General features: G+C 35.0%; 1 protein-coding gene across 4 annotated transcripts in view; it reads left to right on the top strand.

Moving 5' to 3' along the window:
• The window catches only part of LOC147034601 (roundabout homolog 1-like), a 451,205-nt gene that overhangs the window by 91,553 nt on the left and 337,648 nt on the right, over positions 1 to 22,004 (top strand). The window lies entirely within an intron of this gene.

The raw sequence follows: 22,004 nt of genomic DNA, 5'->3' as shown, positions 1-22,004 counted from the left end.
ACATGGGGAAAAGTGAGCCAGAATCAGTATTCTTACCCTACTTATATATATATATATATATATATATATATATATATATATATATATATATATATATATCAGCATATATATATATATATATATATATATATATATATCAGCATATATATATATATATATATATATATATATATATATATCAGCATATATATATATATATATATATATATATATATATATATATATATATATATATCAGCATATATATATATATATATATATATCAGCATATATATATATATATATATATATATATATATATATATATATATATATATCAGCATATATATATATATATATATATATATATATATATATATATATATATATATATATATATATCAGCATATATATATATATATATATATATATATATATATATATATATATATATATATATATGCTGATATATATATATATATATATATATATATATATATATATATATATATATATATATATATATATATATATATATATATGCTGATATTATATATATATATATATATATATATATATATATATGCTGATATATATATATATATATATATATATATATATATATATATATATATATATATATGCTGATATATATATATATATATATATATATATATATATATATATATATATATATGCTGATATATATATATATATATATATATATATATATATATATATATATATATGCTGATATATATATATATATATATATATATATATATATATATATATATATATATATATGCTGATATATATATATATATATATATATATATATATATATATATATATATGCTGATATATATATATATATATATATATATATATATATATATATATATATATATATATATATATATATATATATATATATATATATATACATATATATATGAGCCTGGTGTTGGCGCAGTGGTTGGGGCAGCAGCTTGGGATCCAAGAGATCCTGGATTCAAGCCCCGTTGGGCCACTGAATTAATACACCAGGGGGTTCACTCAGCCTGTCATCCTTCTGAGGTCGGCGAAATGAGTACCAGTATACTGGGCCGGTGTATACCCTGGTTAAAATAGGTGTACCATATCCCTGTGTCGTAAGAGGCGACCAGGGTTGCGTCAGGAAGGGCATCCGGCGTAAAACATTTGCCAAATCACTATGCGGATCATACGGATGATCCGCTGTGGCGAACCCTAGCGGGTGCAGCCGAAAGAAGAAGTCGAAGATATATATATATATATATATATATATATATATATATATATATATATATATATATATATATATATATATGTTGTTACGAATTTGGAATTCGATTGCACACAACTTACAGGTTCCTTTAGTCAGCTATGTCGATAAGTGCTTGTTCCCTAGATAGCTCACCTTTCATTGTTTAAATGTCAGAAATCGATTAGATGTGCTGCGGATCGATTTAATAGTTTGGGAATGAACAATGGAGACATCCCTCCCCGTCTTCTGCGAAGAGGAGGAACCACCCTGCCGTGTCGTGACTCATGATGTCAACAACTCCCTCCCACCCATGGCTGAGCGGGGGATGGAGCACGAGGGCATGAGTCATGAGTCACACCGGGAGCGGGGGAAGGGCGGGAGAAGGATAAGAGGAGATCTTTTCTGTTGTTCGTGGGCAGAGTTGGAGAAGGGAGTTGAGAGTAGCCGTTCAGCAGACCTTCGGGTCCTGTTTGACTTGGGTTCGGGTTGAGGCCTTCGGAAGCTTTTTGCTTCGGCTGGCTCAGTGAGCTTCGGCTGAGGCCTGGCTCGGGAGGTGGCTTTTTTGGGAAAAAATTAGCATGATAAGGTGAGAAGGTGGAACGACACCTTCAGCTGCAATATATACACCTTTTCAACACTGAAAAGCAGGAAAATTGCCGTAACTCTTTCAAAAGGAAGCGAGCTGCTTAAGCGGCTCGTTTCCAAGTGGTCCCGTTGAGGTACAATCTCTCGGTAATCTACCCGCGCGAATAATGAGGTAAATCGAAGATTTCGCGATCGTACCCTGTAGCGCGAGTAGAGTGTGGACAACGTTGTGGTGTGGTTGAAAACACACCGGTGGCTGGTTTCCGGCGTTGAACCGGAAAGCCGCGACTGGATTGTCCGTTCGGTGGGCGAAGCGACCGCTATTGGTTAGACGCAGTCATTCGCACGCCGGCGGGTGGAGTTCCACAACAATACAGATATATATATATATATATATATATATATATATATATATATATATATATATATATATATATATATGTGTAGACTACACGTAAGTCAGCAGCGTGTAACTAGTCACTTCGCCGAAGTCGGCAGCGTCAAAATGTTCCGAATTTATCGAATGTTAAATCCCTTTGAATAAAGTCTGTAAGTCATCATTTCTGAGTCGTCAGATGTTGTCCGTTCCCGTGTCATGGAAACTCAAGTAAACTACCATGCCTAACTCGTCACACGGAAGTGCTGCCTCGTGAGAAGCCTGATTTCATGGAATCGTGATGCGCGCTCATTGGTGTACACCGCCAGTGATAGGCTATTTATAACTGCGCTGCATTCAGCTCAGTCAGCGCGCCGTCCCACTTGCATCTGAAGAGGTAGACATGCTGCGCAATGCAGTCTCTGGCAAAGGAGTAAAGGATCGATCGAGCTTAGTGTTGAAGTCCGATCATGGTTTTATATTGCCTTATTTTGTACATCACCACACTCACTTACACATAGGTATTGAGTGGTAGTCATCACGATGACTGTGTGTCATGTAATTTGTCGATGGTATATGAGTTTTCATTCCATATGAAAACTCATTATACATTCATTCCAATGAATGAATTCCAACAGCAATTCATTCCACATTTTTCGATGGTGAGACACCATCACCGATGGTATACGAGTTGTCATACAGTTGTTCATTATCTTTACTTTTGATAAACTGGTTCATGAATTCCATCTTTGCTTGATCACTTTCCAACTCACCAATGAACTGCCACCTATGCCACAAGGATTGTGTTTCCCTTTTGGTACAATAGCCGGCTTAGAGATTTTTGCGTCCTCTCACATGTACGTGTCCAGGCCACTCACGACTTCATCCTTCACTCCACAGTCATGAATGTTCGCATACGCGTAAGTCGTCACGCGTCTAAGTCGTCACTTTTTTTTCGGTCACAATGGTGACGACTTTCGCCTCGTCAACTGTATATATCTTTATGTATATATATATATATATATATATATATATATATATATATATATATATATATATATATATATAAATATATGTATGTATTTATGTATATATATATATATATATATATATATATATATATATATATATATATATATATATATATATCAATGTATTTATGTATTTATGTATATATATGCATATATATATATATATATATATATATATATATATATATATATATATATATATACATATATATATATATATATATATATATATATATTACGAATTTGGAACTCGATTGCACACAACATACAGGTTCCTTTAGTCAGCCATGTCGATAAGTGCTTGTTCCCGAGATAGCTCACCTTCCATTGTTTAAATGTTCAGAAATCGATTAGATGTGCTGCGGATCGATTTAATAGTTAGGGAACGAAACAATGGAGACGTCCCTCCCCCTCTTCTGCGAAGAGGAAGAAGAACCCTGCCGTCCCGTGATTCATGATGTCAACAACTCCCTCCCACCCGTGGTTGAGCGGTGGATGGATCACGAGGGCATGAGTCATGCCGGGCGCGGGGGAGGGGGGGCGTACAAGGATAAGGACGAGATCCTTTCTTTGTTCTTGAGTAGTAAGCTTTTTGCTTCGGCTGAGAGTAGTCGTTCAGCAGACCTTCGGGTCCTGTTTGGCTTGGGTTAGGGTTGAGGTTTTTGGAAGCTTTTTGCTTCTGCAGAGGAGTTGTTCAGCAGAGCTTCGGGTCCTGTTTGGCTCAGTAGGCTTTTTGGAGAGCTGCTTTGTTTTGGAAGAAAGTGGAGCCGGTTGCTTGGCTCGAGCTGCAAATGGTGGCTTCTTCTTCTTCTTGGTTCGTGGAACTCTTTGTTCTCCATTTGGTTCCCGGCTTGGTGCGACTCATCGACCTCTTCTTGGAGCTGGTTCCTCAGGGAAGCGACGCATCGACGGGAAGGATCGTCGCCTCATCTCACCTGCACGTGTTGAGAAGCGCGGGAGGAATTGCGGGAGCTCGGGAAGGATCGCGGCTCACGGCGATTGGATCCAGCTCGTTTTCGCTGGAGCCCGGGTCTGAACAACTTGAAGACGACATTAGGTGGAGAGGTTCGAGATAGGCTCTGTGTTTCAGCTCACCTGTCCTCCGACCTGGAGCTCATTAATAAAGGCCTCTGCCACCATTTATTGGGTGTGTGAGTGCGTACGTGTGTCCGTGGGCCCATCTAATAAGTAGGAAACTGTGAAGTGCTTTGAGTGCTGTAAATGTTTGCATCGCATTTCGTAAAGTCGGTGTAGTTCTGCTCTAACGTGCTTCCCTAGTTCCCCATTATTATTAATAAATATCCCAATTGTTAAATGTCTTCTGCTCATCGTGTCGATTCTTTCATTGACTGAGCATTTCGTGTGTTGGGAGTTAGAAAGTCGTTGGTTGGCCATAAATGGGGACATTTGGACCGACGGTTCTCGGCGATTAAGCCGCTTGGAATCGAGCACGGGACAGGCTCGCCTTGGCGGTTTGTTCCATACGAGTTCCGTCGAGGGTGGAATACCCCGGGAGTTGGATCACGTGGGTATTTAGGTGCATTGAAGATTGGCAATCGACCCTACCCCACGTGATCTGCCCATTGGCGTATTTCGGTTCTTGTACAAGGAACCGTCACTCGGACTTATCCGGGCGGCGATCTATATTCCGGGCGATCGGTCGGGCCGACTTGACTTGCGGCTCCGTCAGAGCGGTCGGTTGGTGGCCGACAATCCCGGCACCGTAACATTGGTGTCAGGAGTGGGATACAAACCCCTCTGCCTCCGTGGCAAAATTCACGGAGTCGGATCAGGGGTATACGGAGCAAACCACCCCCCTCCCCCTCCCCGTGTCCCCAAATTACGAGTGTTATAAATTTTATTCCCAACACGCAAAATGTTCAGCCAAGGCGAGCTGAGCCAAGTGGGTAGTGAGGTGGATGTAGAGTTCAAAGAATATATGGCTCAGGATGAGATCACCATGCAGGACTCCGTTATGCAGGTTGACTATACCCCGCAAAGAAATGAAGAGTTCGAAATGGGGGCAGCAGCGGAGGCTGCAGTGTCTGACACCTCCCCTTCCCTCCTCCATCAAAATCCCTCCCCAGTCCCCGGCGGATCCGCGCCCGATAATGTCGAATCGACTGCCACAGGGCCACTTGACATGAGCCAGCTGGTAACAATTTTGCTGGCAGAAATGAAAAAAAATGCGCGTGATTTGATGGATTGTATGGATGCGCACATGAAGGCATTCAGGAGCGATATGCAAAGACTGCAGGCGGGCATAATGGCTGGCATTTGCGTGCAACGAAGCGCGGACAACGATGTGCAAAACGGGGGCTCCACATGTTGGAGCGAACGAGCTGAGAGGGAGTGCAACGGCTGTTCCCCCTGCGATGGAAGCGGGGGAGGACAAAATAATTTGGGAGACACGTTGGGCGAGACTCGTGCAGGTGATGGAGAGAGTGACGGTGACAGAGAGGGAAAAATTAAATGGGGTGACGGAGACGTGTACGAGACACGTAGAGACGAGGGAGATAATAAAGAAGACAACGGAAATAAAAACACCAGAGACGCGGGAGATAGAAACGGTAGAGGAGAGACTACACGATAAAGACGGGGTGAAAGATGAGCACACACACACATGGAGTTAGCGAGGGATGATGAAGGGGAGCTCGGGGAATGCCTCGTGACCCGGTGCAAGCAGCTGGAGAGCCTCCTTATGGAACGAGGGGAGGGAATATTCCCCCTTGAAGCGAATCTCGACCAGGTGGGTCCGGTCGAGCTTTGCGAGTTAGAGGGGGCGAGTGCTGTTGACGGGTACACACGGAGCTTGGGGGGTGTGAAGGCCCCGGGACCCCTTGTGGTAGCACAAATTCCCAGCATGGTTTTGAAATGTGTGTTTACGAGTGTGCCGAAATGTGTGCTGGGACGCGTGCATGGCGTGGGTGAGAGGCGGTGTGCGAAAGAAACCGTGTGTGTGGAAGAAGCATGATGTGTTGAATAAACAGCGTATGTGGTTTTGAAATGCGTGAGTAAAATCGCGTGTGTGAGGTCGCTGTATGAAAGGGAGATGGCATGTGGTATGCGGGAACATGCAACCACATGTCCGATTGTCATGGTGAGGTGTGAAAGCATCATGGCACGCAGGAGTGCGCATGTTGAATGGCGACGAAGATGGTGCCTGACGGTGGACAAAGGCCGAGTAGCGGCCGTAGCTATTTTGGGGATCACGCCGGGTTTGCACAGCAGCGCGCGGGGTCCGTGCTGTGCGACGCACGAGGCCGCCACGTGCGCGCTTGCGCGAGTGAAATCCGGTCCGGAAACGCCGCGGTGGATTTGAGCCGACCCCGCGGATGGACAGAAGGTAGGCTGGATTGTGAATTTGGACTGGATGGGTTCTCCACGCGAGCGTGATTGTCAAGCTCCGACGAGCAGAGCACATGTGTTCGCGTGGGGAACCCCTCGAAAGGCGAATCCTCCTGCGCTTCTCAACACGTGCCGGTGAGATGAGGCGCCGATCCTTCCTGTCAATTGTCGCTTCCCCGAGGATCCAACTCCAAGAAGAGGCCGATGCGTTGCACCAAGCCGGGAAACAAAATGGAGAACGACAAGCTCCATGAACCAAGAGGAAGAGAAAGAAGAGGAAGAAGCCTCCACTCGCAGCTCGAGCCAAACAACCGGCTCAAGTTCCTTCCAAAACAAAGCAGAAGCCGAAGCTCACTGAGCCAGCCGAAGCAAAAAGCTTCCGAAGGCCTCAAGCCAAGCAAGCCAAGCAGGACCCGATGGCTGAACGACTGCTCTCTCCGAAGCAAAAAAGCTTACTCCTCCCACGGGACTCAGCACACGAACTCTGCCCACGGGACTCAGAACGGGACTCTCTCTATCTCTGCCACGGGACTCCCACGAACTCAGCCCTACCAAGGGACTCCCACGAACTCTTTCGGGACTCTTTTTGAACAAAGAAAAGATGTCCTCTTCATCCTTTGCACCCCCTCCCCCGCACCCGGCATGACTCATGCCCTCTTGATCCACCCTCCCCCCGCTCAACCACGGGTGGGAGGGAGTTCTTGACGTCACGGGATGGCAGGGTTCTTCTTCCTCTTTGCAGAAGAAGGGGAGGGACGTCAGTAGGGTGAATATACTGGTTCTGGCTCACTTTTCCCCATGTAAATGAATGGGGGATTTTCAGCGATTCATATTTTTTTCCCTAAAAATGAACCCCCTTTTTATCCCAAGGTATATTTATTTGTCTCCCCTTTTAACCTGGGGACACTTTTTTTTCAAATAATCCATACAATAAGATAAAGATTTGTTAAAGGTGATTCGAAAGAAATATCTAAAACGTCTAAGCCTCGGGACACTCTTTATCAAATAACCGATGCATATTGTTTAGCTCACTCATTGAACCTATAAAGATTTGTTCAGTCTCAAATTCCTTCAATAGTTTAATTTTCTTTGCACAATAATCCCCATCTAAAATATTGAAAAACAAAACATTTGAATCTTTATATTTTTAAGATACCCCTTTTGTGCCATTAAGAAATGATAAACTTCTCTTAATGCTCTTGTTTGACCACCTCCTGAGCCACATATCATTTTGAGATTATAGTAAATTGTTTTTTCATTGTTCAATTGATAACCATCAAAGTTTTCAGTCCATTCAAGGATATTCATTTTTTTCTTTACATCCTCTAACTTACTACTTTTTAAATTGATTCGCTTATTTGTTTTATTTACCTTTGTTTTAGTTATTTTTTCAATAAGACTTATTTGATATTTTTCACATTCATTATGTTTTCCATTTATATACCAAGACTGAGATTTTCTCCACTCTTTAGTTTGATTAATACTTGGTTTGACCATTTATATATTGCAAAAAAACGCGGCGGTAGCCCTTAAAAAACCCTAACCCATCTTCCCATCGTTAAAACACAATCTATTCTATTCACTCTGTCATAGAATATCCATATGGAACACAATCTATTCCATTATCTAAAATAAATCTCTTATCATCAAAGGCTCCTAATGCCCTTTTTATTTACTTCTTCAATATATATGTTATGATTATAACTTCTTATTGTATTCATTTTCCTATATTCTTCTTTCTTATTCATCAAACAATTATAATAATTTCTAAAAGTTATTGATTTCTTTATTACATATTTCTTTATTCCCTTTAACCTCTTATCAATCTGATCACCATACTTATAAGCATATGCCTTTGCTCTCAATCCAATAAACTCACTCATTACTTTTCCACCCAACTCATCCTTAAACTTACCAATAACCTTTTCATTCTTTTTGGAAAATAACTCACTCTTCTTGCTGAAATTACTTGTATCATATACTCCAATATTTTTCTTCATATCTTTAGAAACATCATCAGTTCTTATATCTAGAATAAAACTATCAGTGTCCATATACAACAATGAAACATTTTCACCATACTCTTTCTTTAAGTCATTATACAAATAATCATACATCAATATCTTTGATAAATCAAGAACTGCTGTTCCAATATAAATTGGTTTATCCATTACAATACTTTCCTTTTTCATATGAATTGCAGAAAAGTTCTCTGAAAAAACCTCTTCTCTCTCAAAACTTGGTTTATTTATCAATCTCGAAGCTTCTTTCCAAGATGTTGCGAATCTAATGTTTTGCCTGTTTCTAACATTTTCCATAGTCTTTCCAAATACAGCATTATACATTAATTTATAAAAGTCCCCTTCAAATTTTACTTTTGCATTTTCTCTCATATCTGTATTGAATTGAATATACTTTTTCACCCAAGGACTTTGTTTAAATTTTAAAACTCTATGAATTTTAGCTACTCTCAATCCTTCTCTCAAAAACTGTTTTAAGCTTCTCTGATGCAAAACATATCCCTCTTTATCATAGAATGTTGTTAATAACTTTTCTGTTGATTTGCCTTTAATATTAAAACTTTTATGATAATCACTGAACCATTCTTTCTTTGGGGTTTCTTTCTCACATGCAAAAGGAAGGTCTTTATGCTTATTATGAAGATCACTCGGGTACCTCAAATCAACTTCAAAATAATAACCTTCTTCTTCGTCATTCAATTCCTCTTGAGAAGAAATAACAATATTCATCAAAGCCTTTTCATAATCCTTTTCTTCCACCCACTCTAATTTACCATAAGGCAGAGATTGAGACATTGCCCATCCATACAAATTATTAGCATCAAAATACATCAAATAATTGCTATCTTTTTCACTATCATAATTTGGAAGATATTTATTATTTGCTTTAGCATATCTTTTTGAACATACTTGTGATATTCCACCTCTCTTGGACTTCTCAATCATCAAAAGCATATCAACATCACTGATTAAATCTATATCTTGTTTTGTCATTTTCAACATTGCACTCCAAGCTAAACCAGGAGCTGTGAAATAGTGGGCAGGATCTAATGCATAACAATTTTTATTATGACAGAGTGATCTAAAAGCTTCAAACACATCAGCGAACAATAAAACATCTGTTTTTAGATATAAATCATGATATTCTCCAAGGTTCTTTATCTTAAATATTTTCCATATTTCTTGTGCATGTTTATATTCCTTATCACTTATCTCTTCTTCATAAAGGTTATTATAGAAACTTTCTTTTGAAGGAAGTTGTGTTTCTTTAAATCTCATAAATGAATCCATATAATCATAAGGATAAATTCCCTTACTTGTAAGAATTTTCTCTTTACTTTGAATTTCATTCCTTGTTTGAATTTCCTCTCTCGTGAGAATTCCTTCTTTAATCAGAATTTCATCTTTAATCAGAATTTCCTCTTTAGTTAGAATTTCATTCATTGTTCGAATTTTCTTTATAATTAGAATTTCATCTTCAGTTAGAATTTCTTCATTAATTTCCTCATTAATTCGAATTTCCTCTTTACTTTGAATTCTCTCTTTAATCTGAATTTCCTCTTTAGTGAGAATTTCCTCTTTTGGAAAGAATGAATTAAGATTTGCAAAAGAGTCCGTGGAGCTTAGATTTGATGCGAGGTTGGCTGGTGGTGTTCCCATAAACTTGTAAGAATCAAGAAACCTAATACGAGTTATAGGTTTTGTGAATATCATTTTTGTAAATGAAATATACTTTTGACTTGTGTTTGTTATGGCAGAAATATTCCCTGGTGTTTTTGAAATTTCATTTATAAATAGATGTGTATCATAGTTGGCGCTGTTGTGAAGAAAGACTGGAATAAAAGAAGGTAATTTATAATTAAGATTACAACAGGAATGAGCGGGACCTCTATATTTACCAGTAAGATGACAATAATCCCTAACTTTAGACTCCTTAATTTCCCCCTCACAAATATGACAGATATTGTTCTTTCTAAATTCTAATTTTTCTTCTTTGGTTAATTTCATCGGTTCATTTGTTTCTTTCATTAATTTAGTGAGTCTTATACAATCCTTTTCTAATCGTTTTACAAACTCTTGTGAAGCTTTTTTTCCACTATAATGTTCAAGTTTGTTATACTTTTCTCCAACAGATGATTTGATATAATAACAGAAACCACAAGGAATATGTTTTTGATATTTATTTGTATATGATTCTTTTGGATTAGGAGAAGCAGTATTTATCTTTTTAAGGATACATTCAAAATCAGCGTATATCACAAATGGGTGCATGATAGATTTATTATAATCTTCAAAAGAAATCTTTTCACCAGGTTTAGGCATTGTAATTACAGCTGATTTATGATTACTACAATATTTTGAATGTTGTTCTAATCGTTCTTTTGTATGAAATGAATTAAGACATCGCTTACAAGGATATATTTTGTTTGCTGTTCTGAATACCTGAGAAGAGATTAATCTTGATAAATTATTGATGTATGTGTAATGTGAATTATTTCCAACACTAAAATATAAAAGATCAATGTGTGTTTCTTCATTTTTATAGTTGTTTGAAATTTTTAAGATTTGAACTTTGTTTGTATCCGTTAATCCATATACATTAATAGAAAGATTATTCTTTTTCTCAAATTTAGGAATATCTGTTAGTGGCATTGGGAATTTAAAATCTTTAATGTCCAAGGTATTCTCATATTTCATATATTGTTTTACTCTTTCTGAATTACATTTTGGTGGATGAAAGTGAGCAAGAACAGACCAGAGAAAACATTTATTATCATTGTTCTTAATATTAACAACTGCCTTCTTTAGTTTTATTTCATTTGGCAATTCAATATAAGAAGAAGCTTTAAGAGGGTTTGATTTTAGAATGTGTATATCTAAAAAGATGATTTTTTAAAATATTGAATCCACTTCCTACCACTGTATTATCAACATCCTCCTCTTGTTTTGATAGTTCTTCATAAACCCCACTATTCAAAAAATCTTGAAATGATGTTATAAAATGAAGATCTGTTCTCATATAAGGAGTTTGTTCTTCATCTTGTCTTTTCATATTCATTTTCACTCCCATATAAAACTTTAAAGTTTTCATTTCCTTTAATGTCTTTTTAATAACCTTTTCAACATCAGGTTTCACTATTTCAATTGATTCAGCTATTGATGATGGACCGGGTTCTCCAAATTGAAAAATCCTTATTTTTATATGCCCTTCAAATGCCCCATCAGTGTTTTCAATATAATAGTCTCCCTTTACTTTAAACTCATTTTTCTTGTGTTTTTGTGATTGAAGATGTCTATTATAACTACTCTTCAAAACATCCTTTGAGCAGATATCACAATGTTTTCTTTCCAACTCAAGAGGAGATATTTTATGAAATAGATTAAATGTGTGTTTGTTGGTTCGGAGGTGTTTTCTATAATGTTTATATTTGTGATTACAAACATCGCAGTATGTTGTATTCACCATATTTATTTAATAAATCTTTGCTTAAACTAAAATTTTCTTGATGAAAATTTCGTTTATTTTACAGGTGAATCTGTGCTTAAAACCATTTTATCCTCCAACTTTTTCGCTTAATAAATACAATGTTTCAAGACACAAAAGACAAGTTTCAATCAATCTCTTCATTTGTTAAAGATACTGAGAAATATGTCAAGGATGTAAAATTGAACAAAGATAAATACAACAACTATTGGATAAAAACAATTATGGTAAATAATATGAGTTCTTCAATTTCCTTCAGTGGAAGGGCTTTTTGTATTCCTGGTAGAACATCAATTAAAGTATCTCTAACAAAAGTTTCTCCTCTCCTTCTGGTAATATATTCAAAACTAGAAAAAGCAATGAAACAAGAAAAAGTATCAAAAAACAAAAACCTTATGGATGAAGCTTTAGAAAGAAAAGATAAGACCATCTGTAATATGCAAGGAGAAATTTGTATTTTTTTCAACAACCCTAAAGATGTAAATCCTGATGAAATAAAGGATGTAAATATATCAGGTGAAATGACATTTCGTTCAATAGTAGTTAACGATCATTTTAAAATTACCTTTAATATAAAAAATGTTGTCGTTGAATCTGGTCATGAAAAAAAGTATATCGATATCGATGATAATATTATTAAATATGAGTCAATATACAACTGAAAGTATAGATGAATTTCAGTTTAAGTAAAGTTTTACTTTATAAATATGCTAGACTTTCCTGATTCTCCATATGACAAATTTGAGAATTGTCCTGCGTGTGAAAGACCGGGATTAAACACAGAGTCAAAAGCCTATAAACAATGTGTATTCTGTGATTATCTTCCAATTAATGATAATAAAAAATATAAAAAGGAAAATAATTCTTTTAGATTTACACCAAAAATGAATTACTTTACAAGATTGATTAGAGAAATTAATGTAAAGTATGAGGGTGATAACACACCTTTCCTTACAAGGGAAGAAACTGAACGTATAAGAGAAATGTTCAAAGGATTGTTGTTATATATTATTCATGGATGTAATTTTCAGGGAAATATCAACACAAGATATTGTATAAATAAAATAATGGATTATCTTTAAATTAAACCTGAACTTAGGATAAAATATAGAGTTTCTAAAAAAGCCAATAATAAATTAAATAACCTGTTTTCCAAATATATAAATGAATGATTTTTTTACCCATTTGGGAAAATAAGATAAAATTTAACAACCATAAAAATCTCCCAAATTCATTAAGATGTCTCATAGTTGGTTCAAGTGGATGTGGAAAAACCTGCTTACTTTTAAAAATGCTCCTCACTCCCAACTTTTTAGATTATGATAATTTAATAATTTTCACAAAGTCGAGTTTTCAACCAGAGTATCAACTACTCTCACAAGGTTTTAATGCTGGTCTTCAAAAAGAAGATATAATCGGTTTATTTAAACGTCAAAAAAACCTAAATGATTATAACATTGAAGATATAATTCAACTATTTTGTGACACACAGAGATGTAAAAAGAATTCAAATCCGATAACTTGTATTCTTAGTGATAATACGGATGATATACCGTCTCCCCAAGATTTGGATAAATCAAAAAAGAACCTCGTTATCTTTGATGATTGTGTTAATGAGAGAAACCAAACGGTAATGGACAGCTACTACACAAGAGGGAGACATTCTTCTTGTAATTGTATTTATCTTAGTCAATCGTACTTTCAACTTCCTCGTCGTTCCATCAGAAACAATGCTAATACTTTTATTTTATTCAAGTTAAATTCAATAGATATCAATAATTTTTGGAGAGATAATTGTTCTACATTATGTAGTAAAAAGAAATTTGAGGATTACATGAAGCACACGACTGAAAAATATAAATATATTGTTGTGAAACAAGATGAGATATTAAGGGATATATTTTTTGTTTTATAAACAATTACATATATAAATGACAACTATTATTGTAAATCTTGTGGGTAAATCTGCTTCTGGAAAAAACTTTCATAAATCAAGGTTCTTGTGTAGTACAAATGAGAATATTGTAAATTTACTTGAAAAACACCCCGTGATATGCATTGTATCAACAACAACTAGAGCAATAAGACCTGGAGAAGTAAAAGGTGAAGATTATCACTATATTTCAGTGGAGGAACATATGCGATTGAGGAATGAAGGTCAAATATTTGAGGAGGTTTCTCTTGGTACAACAAAATATTCACATTGTAAGAGTGAGTTAAGGAAACTAAAATCTGGTGGTCTTGGGATGTTAGAAACTAATCCAGAAGGAACGAGACAAATTATTAAACATCTGAGCGGAGTGAAGATTTTATCATTCGGTTTTGATGTTGATGAAGAAACTCAACGCAAACGTATGAAAAGCAGATATACAAGTATTAGTGAAGAAGAAATTACAACTCGCATTAATGTTAATAAAGAATTTGATGAAATATTTAAAGAAAAGGATTTATTTGAACACATCTACTTGAATGATGAAGAAAAGGAAAATTTCCCTGTTGATCTTTACAATTCATTAAATGATATTTTACAATAAATAAATGGATGCAAAAGAAAGAGCAAGAAGATTTAAGGAACATCAAGAGTTGGTTTCAAAAGTTGTAAAACAGCAGGAAGACATAAAGAAGAAACGCAGACAGAAACTAACGGGCAAAGAAGCATTTGAAAGAAAACAAGAGAAATTTTTTAAACCACTTTTAAAAACTTCCCAAGAAAAAATGAAAGATGTTTCCACAGTTCCCACAGTAGAATATACTCCTAAAAAACTTCAAATGTTAAAAGATTTTGATCAAATGACGGAGGAAGAATTAGAGCATTTAGGAGAATTAAAGGTATATGATGATGAAGGTTTATTTCAACAACTGGAAGAGATTAATCAACCCCCTGATTATATTGTGAATGCTCTTCAAAACAATGAATATTCAGCGGATTCAAAAACCAAAGCAGGACTCATTCCAACAGAACAACCAGCAATATTTCATCTTGTTCAAGAAAAGGTATTGATATTTAATGATGAATTAAGGTTCTTAGGTTCTGCTCAAGCCCCTGGTAAACTAACTCCGAGATTAATGTTTCTTCTCACAAAAGATGGAAGACAAGGTTCAACTGTGAGGGATGAATCAAAGTATATTTATAAACCATTGGATATGAAAAATAATGATGATAGAGTATATATTGATCTGCTGAACACTCTAAATTATAGGGTTAGTATTTCTAGTAAAAGTAGGAAAAATGAGAAGGAGAAACACATTATTCAGGCTTTAAGTATCCTTGGTTCAGGTATTAGTTTTCTTCCAAATGACCCATCGCAATTAGTTAATAGACTGTTATTGTTGTTAGGTAGTAAGAAGGCTGGAAATAACAATTGTTTTCATGAAGCATCAGCCATTTTAGACCAGTTGATGAACATGAAAATAATTAATAAATCTCAATATAAAGACATTTTATCTCATATTAAATAAGATGAGAAGCACAATCCTGAGTTTTAATTTCACAACAAGCGACCACACATCTTCATTCCCATACCCACTACAACTTGACCCAACAAAAGAATATGAGGCATCTTTTTTGTCCATGGAAACTTATAATACCTTATTTAATATAACTGATAAAAATGACAAGTTTAGTTATAATCCCGGAAGTGGATACAAAACGATAACAGTCTCACCCGGAGCATATGAGATTTCTCAAATATCTTCCGAAATTGCTCGTCTTATGAAAGAACAGGGTGATGAACCAAAAAATATTGTTATAGACATTCAAAAACATACTTCAAAATCAACGATTAAAGTTAAAAATAACTACAAGGTTGATTTCACAATTGATAATTCATTTAGAGAGTTATTGGGTTTCTCCTCAAAAAAGATTGAAACTAATGGGACGTTTTACAGTGATAATGTCATTCAAATATCCTCAGGAATAAATTCGGTGTTAATTCACTGTGATTTGATTGATGGTGCTTATAATGATGGAAAAAAAAACATGCAATATTTTCATTCAGCGCATACTCAACCCCAATTGGTTATAAATTCAATATGGAACCCAAAAATTTGGTTTATCTCCCTGTGTCAGGAAAAACCATACACAGAGTAAATTTTAGGATAACCAACCAAGATAATCGTATGATTTCTTTTAATGGAGAAGTTATATCCATCAGAATTCACCTACGTGAATTTTTCCAATAAATAAATACGATGGTTATTGTGAGGATACACGAGTTGGGAAAATATAAAATAATTACAGGGGATGGGATGTTCCTTTCCCCATACTACAAGGGTGAAGGTATGTATCTTGGTAGAGGATACTATAAACCTAAGAGACAAAGGGGTGTTGGACATCAATTTAGAGGAGATGGGATAATTGATACTCTCATGGGTATTGGTTCAACTATTCTAAAACATAAAGATCTAATTGGTTCAACTGCTTCTGCTGTGGGAAATGTAGCAGGTGCTGTAAAGAGCATAAAAGATGCCCAGAAGGAATCTCATAAATTACAAGCAATAAAAGAAATTAAGAAAGGCAAAACTCAGTTGTCTCCCCAAGAACGACAGAAAATAATTCAAATACTTGGATCAGGGTTTCAAAAGTTTTAACATCTTTTTTTCCGAAATAAATACAAGTATGGAAGCAATTGATAGTATCTATGATTTGGATGATACTATTATTATCTCAAACTCCACTAAAAAAGAAGATTACTTCAAGGTAAATGCAATAACTGGAACAGACTGGAATACGAATGGTACAAAAAGTTTTGAAATAAATAATCAACAAACCTATTTGAATCTCTCCGAAAGTTTCTTGTTGTGTAAATTTAAATTCACTAAAGCTGGGAATAACACAAACGCTACACTTGTAAATGATTTCTTCTGGAAAATGTTTGATAGTGTGCGTTTGTATATTGGAACACAAGAAGTTGAAGCGGTTGATTATGTCTCTGCTGTATCTGAAATGATGAAATTTACACTCCATACATTCAGTGATAGAATGGGAAAGGGGTCTGTCGAAGGTTTTATTCCTGATATGTCAACGGGAACAAACACAGACCCTGGATATACTCAAAGGAAAGGAATGTATAATGATGATACAAAAGCAGAAAATAGTTTTACTGTGGCAGTTCCTCTTAAAGGTATATTTGGATTTTGTGATCATGATAAAGTTCTGTATGGTCTTAAAATTAGATTTCAACTACAAAGGAATGATAATGAAAATCGATTGCTTTTTGGTGTTGGTGGTGCTTTTGGTGATCAGAATAAATTTGTAATTGAGGAAATGAGTTGGTATATCAGTGAATATACTCCTAATCTTAAAACCGAAGAGATGTTGAATCGAAGACTTAACTCAAAGAAACCACTCAGTGTATCATACCTCAAAAGAAGATGTCAACACGTTAAACTCAACCAAACTACTTACACATGGAATTTGGGTGTTCTGGAAGGAAAGCCACGATATCTGTGGATCATTTTTAAAAAGCCAGATGGTGATACTGCGACTGATAAGAATAATGCATTGAGTGATAATGCTAAGGTGAAACAACTTCGCGTTTCTCTAGATGAAACATTTTATCCACGAGATAGATTGGAAATTAATTGGGAAAAAAATGATTTTGCTGAAGCATACAAGTCTTACCAAAAGGTGTGTGAAAGTAATGGAAATAAAGAACCTATTTTGGATATGACAGCATTTAAAAGTTTGTATACAATCTATGCGTTTGACCTGAGCGCTCAAAAGGAAACTATAAAGTCTAATCGAGTGGATACTTCCCTATACATTGAAAGAGGAGAGAGTGAAGAAGTTGATACATATTGCTTGCTTTTGGAAGAAACAGAATTGCAGATTAACACAGATAATGGTGTGATGATTAGTCTCACATAATTTTTTGTTAAATAAATGAGTGGCAAAGTACCAACTGGGGTATATGTTAATCAAATCAATCTTCATAAACTATCATCTTGTGTTCAAAATCAAAAGCCTTGTACGATTAACGTTAATACAATTCAGAGAAAAGGAGCAGTAAGAATTGATGTTTTGCTCACAAGAGAACAGGTTAAAATCTTGAATGACACTGGCTCACTTAAAATTAAAATGACAAAACCAATGTTGAAAAAATATTCAACAAGAGAGACGAGTGGAGGATTTCTCCCATTTCTAATTCCTTTATTTGCTGGTTTAAGTGCGGTTGGAGCATTAACGGGTGGTATTTCAACAGCGGTGAAAACTGCCAACGAAAGGAAGGCTCAACTCCAGGCTCAAAAAGAATTGGAAAGACATAACAAAGAGTTGGAGAAACAAATTAATGGAAGTGGTGTAATTATAGATTTTGCTGAAAAACTTGAAGGTCTGCCTGATAAAGCGAGATTGTTAGTTGGAGATATGCTTTCTTCTATAGCACAAGCAGGTGTAAAATTAACGAAAAGAGGTAATGGATTATATCTTTCTAATAAATAAATGAGCATTGATGAGTGGTTAAAAGAATTTGGAAAGAATACAACATCAAATTTACAACTTGTCAAATATTGTAAGAAATTAAAAATTCATCATGTGGTTATTTGTATGAGAGATGAATTAACAAATGTGCCGAAACATACAAAGAATATTATTATGAACTTAGAAGATAATAATGGGAACGGTTCTCATTGGGTTTGTATTTTTAATAGTCAAGACAAATATTATTTTGATAGTTTTGGTCTTCCACCACCTGTTGAAGTTATAAAATTCTTACAGAATGGTGTTTATCAAACATTTCAAGTCCAAGAATTAAATTCCAAGTGTTGTGGTCAATTATGTCTATATGTGTTATTTCAACTCAACAAAAATAAAAATTTTTATGATATTATTTTTAATCTAATATAAATGACTTATGTTGGTAAAGATGGTTCTATCTTTGGTGTATCTCAAGAACTGGATATTGATTTATCAAATTATTTCACAAAGGCACAGGCTGAACGACATAAATATAATATAACCAAAAATATTAACATGAAAAATGCTTATAAATTAAAAAATTATCCAAGCCCGACTGACGCGAATGACTTGGTGAGATTAAGCGATTTATCACAATATATATCCTTAAATAAAACGGCCGTGTATTCCAAAGATACAGAAGTGTTGATATTATCTCCAGGTCATACAGAATTCACAGTTCGAATTAAAATAAATTTTTATAAAGAAGTGCGTATCGTTTGTATGAGAAGAGAACAATGGGGGTATGATATGAATGATTTAGGGTATAATTGGTCATTTAAAATTAACCTCGAAGACCTGGAACAATTAAATCAGTCTCGTAAGGAAGAATATTATCCACTTGGTATCGAGAATGAGTTTTGTGGGGCCACGATTAGTAAACAACAAATAAAAGAATTTAATAAGGGTAAATATAATAATGGTTTTGCCCTTGTTTATATCATGAAAACAGAAAAAACAGGATTATATATAATAAGTAAGGAAATACAAAATGATTTAACTATGGGAAGATGGGGAGGTGTTTCGTGCCATAATATTATTCTAACATATATTTTTAATACATAAATGACAGCAAGAAGGCTTCAAGAAAATTATCATTTCTGTGTCCAAGCATACCTTCAAGAAAAGGGTATTCGGTATTTTAATAAATATGTTCTACAACATAAGAAGGAGGTATTTTCAATAAAAGATTGGCATTATGCTGATGTTGATAAACCGACAACTTTAGATTTAATTAGAATGTTAAATAATGAAAAAATTATAAAGTTAAGAAAAGGTAAGGCTCTTTTAGAAATTCAAAAGAAATTTTATTGGTTTCCTGTTGTAAAAAAAATTATTTTGGATACAGGAATAACAAGAAATCCTGATGAATATATGTATGATATTCTATGGGGTGTAAGCGATTCAAGGATAATAAGGGATGAGGAAGGAGTTGAAGAAGAGAGGGAAGAGGAGGAAAAGGAGAAGAGAGAGGAGGAGAGGGAGAAGAAAGAGAAGGAGGAAAAGGAGAAAAAAGAGAAGGAGGAGAGGGAGAAAAAAGAGGAGGAAAAGAGAAGGAGGAAAAAGAGAAGAGAGAGAAGGAGAGGGAGGAAAGAGCGAGACAAAATAAATATCAAAATATGGAAACCAGTGAGATTAAAAAAAGATTGGTGGTATTACAGAAAATAACTCAACCCACCGAGGAGGAAAACAAAGAATTGACAAGTCTATTTGCAATACTTTCGACAAGAATATTGACATCGACAAGCTATTCATTTTAATTCAAGTTTTTCATTTTTTTTTCTTAAATAAATGGAGGAGAGAGTGAAGGCATTTCTTAGGATTCTTTATGTTTTAAAAATTAAGATTCAAATGTGCATGTTGGAAACTAAAAAGGTTTTTGCACTCTGCAGGAATTTTTCACATAAATAAATGAGTTATTGTCTCAAATGTAAAAAGAAAACTAATACTAAAAATATTTCATATATTAAAAGTAAAAATAACAGGGTTATACAAAAAGGTATATGTTCGGTGTGTGGTTCAAAAAAAAATCAATTTATCTCCAAACACAAACGAGGAGGAGATATAGAAAAGTTTTTATCAGGAAGTAAATTTACAACTACTGGAATACCAGGGGAATTACATCTTCCAGGGTATTCTTTCTGTGGTCCAGGCACAAACTTGGATAAAAGATTAGATGAGGCAGACAATCCTAAATCCTGGAGTAAACCCATCAATAGAGTTGATGAAGTGTGCATGAGACACGATATTGATTATGGGAATACCACAACGTTGGAAGAAAAGCATGAAGCCGATAGAGAAATGTTGTATAATTTGTCTCTGATACAAAATCCAACCTTGAGAGAAAAAGTTGATCGGTTCATTGTGAAGAAGATGATCAGTGCTAAATTGAAACTTGGACTTGGAAATTCAAAAAATTTATAAGCTCTAATGATGTCATTAAGACTGAAGAGCAATTAGCTGATGAATTACATAAACCAATATTCACAAAGTTTCAGAGAAGGAAAGTTTATTCCAAGGAAGTTGATTATGTCTGGTCTGCTGATTTGATTGAACTCAATAATGATAAGGGGTACAAGTATGCTTTAACCGTTATTGATTTGAGGAGTAGATACGCATGGGTTGTACCATTAAAAAACAAAACAGGTAATACTCTTATGTTAGCCTTTCAACAGACATTTAATAAAAGTAAGAGAAAACCTAAAAAATTGTGGACTGATGAGGATAGAGAGTTTTATAACAAGACATTTATGAATTTTCTAAAAAATAACAGTATTACATTATACAGTACCTTTAATGAAGGGAAGGCAGTTGTTGTTGAACTTTTTAATCATACCTTAAAAGAGAGATTATATAAAAAATTCACACAACTCGGTTCACAACAATGGTCATCTTTTATTCAGGATATTGTGGATAAGTATAATGACACGATTCACACGTCAACAAATATGAAACCATCAGAAACATTTACAAAATTAAAATATGAAAAAGAGATTAATGTCAGAAAACCTAAGTTCAAAGTTGGTGATATCGTAAGAATATATAGGTGGAAATCTCATTTTGAAAAGGGTTATATTAAACGATGGACGAACGAGCTTTTTAAAATTGTTGATGTAATAGATACGGTTCCTTGGAATTATAAGATATATGATTTGGAAGGGGAAGAGATTTTAGGTTCATTTTATTTACAGGAATTACAAAAGACAAAGATAAATTGAAATTTTTTGACTCCGCCCCTTTTTGACTCCGCCCACACAAAACCCACCCACATAAACCCCTCCCACATAAACCCCACCCACACAAACCCCACACAAACCCCACACAAACCCACCACACACAAACCCCTCACAAGCTCCACACAAGCTCCACACACACAAACCCCACACAAGCTCCACCCATATTCATCATATTCACATAATTAGTGATTAGTTAATT

This window comes from Eptatretus burgeri, chromosome 1 (genome assembly GCF_056783735.1).
Source record: "Eptatretus burgeri isolate ZD-2024b chromosome 1, Ebu_testis_v1, whole genome shotgun sequence".
NCBI classification, from domain to species: Eukaryota; Metazoa; Chordata; class Myxini; order Myxiniformes; family Myxinidae; genus Eptatretus; species Eptatretus burgeri.
The sequence above is the reverse complement of the archived record's forward strand: the minus strand, read 5'-3'. Positions and strand labels throughout refer to the sequence as shown.